Source organism: Marmota marmota, unplaced genomic scaffold (genome assembly GCF_001458135.2).
Source record: "Marmota marmota marmota unplaced genomic scaffold, marMar, whole genome shotgun sequence".
In the NCBI taxonomy this organism is placed as follows: Eukaryota; Metazoa; Chordata; class Mammalia; order Rodentia; family Sciuridae; genus Marmota; species Marmota marmota.
The window spans coordinates 6,909,643-6,916,148 of record NW_026000138.1 but is presented as its reverse complement, the minus strand read 5'-3'; the positions used below and the strand labels follow the sequence as shown (position 1 = coordinate 6,916,148).

General features: G+C 48.7%; 1 long non-coding RNA gene across 1 annotated transcript; it reads right to left on the bottom strand.

The window, feature by feature from the left end:
• Positions 1-2,263: 2,263 nt before the first annotated feature.
• LOC125611235 lies at positions 2,264-5,776 on the bottom strand. The gene is made up of 3 exons (XR_007341374.1): positions 4,456-5,776; positions 4,138-4,275; positions 2,264-2,559 (listed from the first exon to the last, which is right to left on the bottom strand). It is a non-coding gene; the product is annotated as an uncharacterized LOC125611235 (long non-coding RNA).
• Between the last annotated feature and the right edge of the window lie 730 nt (positions 5,777-6,506).

The following is a 6,506-nucleotide window of genomic DNA, read 5'->3' as shown; positions in this document are numbered from 1 at the left end:
TGGGCCGCGCTACCTTTATTTGTCCATCTCGGCCACAGAATTTCCTGGACACAAGGATTGGGTCTTGTTTACCTCGGTGTCACTAACCCATCACTTGGTGACCTGATCCCTTATAAGCAATGATCCCCGGTCTCCCTGGCATGTGGGAGACACAGAAAGATGGCTGAATGGTGGAATGGAAGTAATGAAAGAGAGAGCACCCAGAAGAATGTCACCCGTCCGAAGGTCCCACAGCCTGCCTCTCTCACTTTTATACTTTCAGCTGGGACGTTAGGTTTTTCACTGGGAGAGTCCAGTGGCATCATGAACAAGTTAAAATCTCTAGAAGTTGGGTAATAACAAAAAAAACATTTTGGTTTTGGTTGAACACCACTTTGTTGAGGTATGATTGACACATACAAAGCTGTCTGGGTTTAATGTAGGCATCTTGGTGAGTTTGGGGAAAATATATACACCAAGGTCGTAAACATACACCCCCTTCCCAAGTTTCTCCAGTCTTCTTTATAGGATGATGATGATGATGATGATGATGATGATGATTTGGGTTAAGAACACTAGAGCCAGGTGCAGTGCCTATAATCCCAGAAATGGGGAAGCTAAAGGTTACCGAGTTTTGGTTGTGCAAGATAAAAAAATTTCAGAGATCTGCTATACAGTGCAGAGTTCATGATTGACAACAATACATTATACACTGAAATCTGCTAAGACGGTCCATCTCAAGGTTTTTTTTTTTTTTTTTTGTACCAGGGATAGAACTCAGGAGCACTGAGCCCCATCCCCAGCCCTATTTTGTATTTTATTTAGAGACAGGGTCTCATTGAGTTCCTTAGTGCCTCACTAAATTGCTGAGGCTGGCTTTGAACTCGTGATCCTCCTGCCTCAGCCTCCCAAGTAGCTGGGATGAGAGGTGCGCACCACCACGTCCAGCAATATGTACATTTTTTTACCACATTTTCTTTACTCAGTCCTCTATCCACAGGTATGTGGGTTGTTTTCCAATCTTGGCGACTGTAAATAATGCTGCAATCCATGTGGAAGTGCCAATGTGTCTCCGAGGTTCTGACTTGAGTTTCTTTGGATATATATACAGCCCAGGGTGCAGTTGCTGGGTCAGGTGGTGACTTGGTCTTAACTTTCTGAGGGGGCTCCTTGCTGCTCTGCCTGCTGTCCACAGCACACGTGGACGCTCTTTCCTCCACATCCCCGCTCACCCTTACCTTTTGCATTTTTAATAATAGCGTGAGGTCATATTGCATTGAGGTTTGCATTCGCATTTCCCTGACAGTTAGAGGTGCTGAGCTCCTTTTCACATACATGTTGGTCATTTCTCTGTCTTCTCTGGAAAAAACGCCTATTTAGGTTTCTTTGCCCATTTTATGGCCTTATTTATTTATTTATTTATTTTTGGTGACCAAATCGAGGGCCTTGCACCTGCTAGGCCAATACCCTTACCACTGAGCTACGATTGAAGCCCTCACAGTTCTAAATAGTGTTCAAAATTTAAAAATTTAAAAGATTGCTATTTATTATTTTTATTCATGCTATTAAGTCAGATGAGTTACTCATATATTTTGCAAATTAACCCCTTATTACATATAAGACTTGCAGATATTGTCTTCTGTTCCTTAGGATCACTTTGGATTTTGTTCTTTGTCGGGCAGAAGAGTTTTAGTTACTTTGGATAAGTAATATGGACATTGTAACAATATTGATTGTACCACACCGGGGACACATATTTGTGTCTATTTGTAATTTCTGTTGTTGATATTTTGTAATTTCCAGTGTAGGAATACTTTTCATTAATTCAGGATTTGTGAATTTTTTTGACGGGGAATTATTGCTTCATGCAGATCCCTTTAGGAAGGCCTATGGAAGGTGTGATTTTTTTTTTTTTTTTTTGGTACCAGGAATTGAACCCAGGGGTGCTTAACCACGGAGCCACATCCTCAGTTCTTTTGATATTTTATTTAGAGACAGACAGGGTCTTGCTGAGTTGCTTAGGGCCTTGCTAAGTTGCTGAGGCTGGCTTTGAACTTGTGACCCTCCTGCCTCAGCCTCCTGAGTCATGAGTCACTGGGATGACAAGTGTGCGCCACTATGCCCAGTGGGGAAGGTGTGACCTTGTACTTGGTGTTTCATGTGGCAGTGGGTGATAGATAGGATTGGTGGGGGTGGGATTGGTCTCTCTTGGAGGCCTTTCTGTTTACTTGGTAAGTTTAGTTTATGATTTGTCACTGGGTTCTTTCATACAAATGCTCTCAGACCTGCCCTGACCCTCTGTTAGCTATGACTGTTTGGGTTCTGAGTGGCAGAACCCCAAATAAATTAAAGGAAAAAAAAAAAACAACCCCAGAGTAATTTTTTTTTTTTGGTTTATCTAAGTGAATTTCTGGGACAGATCTGTTTTTAGAAGTGCAGAGACCCCAAGAAAGAGTTGTTCTTTCTCCTTCTCTTTCTCTCTCCTCTTGTTCTTCCTGTCTTCGCATCTTTCTCTCCATCTTGAGCTTTCTTCCCCTCCTACGTTAGCATCATGTCCTTCTAGAGCAAAAATGCTTTGTCCTTCACGGGGGGAGTGGGGAAGGAGAAGGTCATTGTTATGGGGCGCTCAGGCTTGTTAACCCAGCCTAACGACTCCAGGGTGCAAAACCCCCTTTTCTTTAGTTTCTTTGTAAAAAGATTCCCAGGCAAGAAATATGACCGCCCGCCCGCCTGCCTTGTGTGGCCCTGTGTCAATCATCCCAGCTAGTGGGATGAGACGCTCTAATTGCTAGTTTGGATGACACACCTACATCGGTGGACAGGAGCCGGGAGTTTTGATGGCCAACCTATCAGAGCCTCATAGAATAGGTGAGGCCTACTTTTCAGAGGAAGAGGAGATACTGTTTCTCAAAGATAGGTTCCCCACGGCATGCTAGGGTCTGGAGGAGAGCACATAGGCCTGCCACAGCCTCACCCCAAGAACTCATCTGACCGTGCCTCCCGGATCTTTTCAAAAGGAGCGGGTGACTTTTTTCTTTATGAAAACGGTATCATCTGGTTAATCTGTCAGTTCCCCCATCTGGAGAGCCCGATATGGACCTCTCAGCCCATTCTCGTTTCTACAACCTTCTCTGAAAGATTGGGCTGTGCTCCCACGGGCAGCTACGGAAGTCAAGGCTCTCTGGGGGTTTTGAGGCACGTGTGGGTGCTCACACAAGTTCAAGTCAAAAGGAATTTCACTATGATGGCGAAGGGCAGGGCCAGTCTTGGAAACCAGGGGCAGGATGGAGAAGGACATGCATGGAGACCTGGGGAGGAAGAGGCCTCTGCTTCTCCCCCGTCCGCTTCCCGCTGGGGTCTGCTCTTCCCCTTCTCTCCCCTGGCCTGTCATTGCTCACAGTGGCCAGGGCTCATGGCCTTGTCAGTCCCCATGCTGACCTCTTACTCCCTGTGGTCTTCATCTGCACCTGATTTCCCAGTTCAAAGCCCTAGGAACAGGATTTATGTCTCAGGGGACATTGCTCCGTGTGACACACGGGTGGCTGACCAGCAGACAGATGGTCTTCTGTGGGTCAGGTTTCCTCCCCTGGACCAGCCTGGGGCTGGGACCACCTGACCTGCTGCCCATTCCAGAAGAGCCATGGGCAGGACACAATGGCTGTCCAGTGAGCTCTTTTTCACTTAGTTTACGGGGTTAGATGTCGGGGTTTGTGACCCCCCATTTTAAGTTAAATCTTCCGGTTCAGTTGGCTAGAGCATGAATGCTCACTAATTCAATAAATGTGCATTAATGGCCAAGAGCATTAATTATGTACCAAGAGCCCCCCAGGAACTTGACGAGTCAAAGGCAAACTCATTCCTCCCTCTGAAGCCTCCCTCTGGTCACATCCCTGGCCTCTACCTGCTGGATACCAATAGCACCACCCATCAGAACTGCCACCGATCTCCACCTGCGGAACACGCCAGAGCTTTCCCGTCCCCTCGTACCATAAGTGAGTCCTCATGAGGACAAACCTTCTGAGCCCCCCAGCCACCAACCGGCCTAAGGGACAGTGGGTGACGTTACCCCCACAGTGGTGAGCAGGTCGGGACGGTCCTGCATCTGCCTAGTAACTGTCACCTGATGGGTCACTTAAACTCCAAGTGTTGTGAAAGTACCTGGTGCTCCCTCCGAGATGCGAGTTCTAGGTGGGCAGAGTTGCGGGGGACTCTCTGAGCTTGGGCTGAGGGCTGAAGGAAATCCGCTGCCACATCCCCTTTTCTCTTTCCATTTGTTGGACCACCTGAATGGCCATCCTGGAAGAGTAAGTGGACATCGGAGGTGAGAGCAGCTCAGGGCGCCAGGCTGACACTCCATCCCACGGTGGTCACTTGGCCATCTGTGCTCCGTGGCCATGTTCATACCCCAGCAGCTAGCTCCATCTCTTAGTCACCATCACGGGAGGAGACTTCAAGGAAACCCCACCACGAGCTTACCTCCCGGTCTTTATTTCCTTGGGGTCTCAGCTACAAAGGAGACCGAGTTCCATTTCCACCTCCTGGGCCCTTAAGTCATGCTTTGCCATCACTCAGAACCCTTTGGCTATTCAGGGGAAATGCCTGAAATAGACGCCCAAAATCCAAAGACGATGGTGATCCCTTGCCCTTGGGGTCTTGGGACCTCAGGCTCTTCCTTTGTGTCTTGGCTTCCCTTCCCTGCCATGAGATGAGCAGGGCTCCTCTGCCAGCTACTCCTGCTGGGGTGGACTGTGTCACCCTATGTTGTGAGCCCCAAACCCCTTTTCCTCTTTTCAAGTTGATTATCTCAAGTGTTTTGTTTGAGTGGCGGAAAGCTGGCCAACAGGAGCAGCGAAGGGTCACTTTTCCAGTGATTGAGCTCTGGGAAGACCTAGCCATCAGAAGTGAAGTCAAGTGTCTTTTTCTTCTTTCTTTGCAGAATGAACTGAATATGTGTTTATGTCTATGTCCAGCTCTATCCCTATCCCTTTTCCTATTTCTGTTAACTTACCCTGAACCAGGTTTTTACAGTTATTCTCCCACTGGCCTTTGGGGCTGGGTCATCTTTTGTTGTTCTTAGGGGTTTTCCTGAGCATTATTGGATGGTTGCTCACATCCCTGGCCTCTACCCGCTGGATACCAATAGCGCCGCCCATCAGTTGGTGATGACCCCAAACATCTCTAGACATGATCAAATGTTCCTTGAAAAACAAAATCCCCCCCCACCCTGACAGCTGTCAACAGAGAACCACAATCTATGAGGAGCAAGTCAACAAAACAGGCCCAGATTGTGGAAGGCTCCAAGGTCCCAGGCAGCTAAAGATCTCACCACCAAAGTCTCCGGTCAAGGGTTCGAATCCCCCAGGTGAGATCTTCACAGGAAGTGGCGGAGGAAGGTGGTTGACGCCGGGGGAGGGGGTACACCCAAGAGGCAACTCCAGGGGAGCCCCTGGGAAGCAGCACCCCGGGGCAGGCCGCCCTCACCCCCCCTTGGGGCCCAGGCACGACTTATCTGATTTCTTCTTCCCATTTATTCTGGGCCTGCTCAGGAAGGAGGTGGCAGTGTCCGTGGACCCCTCGTTTGTCATCTTCGTCATTTTGTTTTCGCCGCTGCAAGCCACCCTCTCCCTATCTAATCAGGGGGCTGCTTCCTGTTTTTGTTCCCTGCCATTTGTCCTGCCGGGGCGATTTTTATCATCAAACAGTATGAAAATAGCACCCCGCTCCTGTTGGGAGGCCATGAGCCCGGCCAGTTGGCCTGGGCAGAAGATTCGGAAATGGCACAAGACCCAGGCGAGCATTGTCTGCAGGACAAATGCCCCACCGTGCCTCTGGTTCCCTTCACATGGACCAACCCCCCCACCCCCCAAAAAAATCATGATGCAATTTGTTTAAACCTGAAGACGTGTATTTACAAGCCCTTGATGGCCCTTCTTCCTGAAGCGTAGAGGGAATTTTTATAGTTTGATGGATGGGTTCCTTCTGCCATCGGGAATGTGCTCCAAGGTGGGCATTCCCGTTGAAGGGTGGCCCTCCGCTTCCTCTTTGTCCAGTGTCTGTAGCCTGGGCGGGGCCCGGGTCCACCATGCAGGGGAATGGGGCTTTGGGAGAGGAGAAAACTCAAGAAGGAACGTCTCAAGAGGCCTCTTTCTTCAGGACCCCCACGGCGTGGCCATCTGCTGACCTGCAATGCCTCATGGGAAAAAGGATGGCAATGGTGCAGATCTCTGTGGAGGCCTTGAGTCTCCCTCTGCGACTTCTCGTTCGGGGTGCTGGGTTCATACTTCTGTGTGGAACTCAGGAAGGAGAAAGTCCATTCTGTATGCAGTGAATACATTTTGAGTTCTTTATTCGTGCAGTGAGTTTCTGTATTTCTCAAGACTCAGCCAAATTTTCATATCTTTTGCACCTTTCTTGGAAAACATGGCTCATCTATCTCTTCTCATTCATTACAAAATAACCCCGAGTTCAATGCTCCAGGGATACTACTTATTCCGTGTCCTTAGGACTGAGACCTGGCGTGTGCCTGC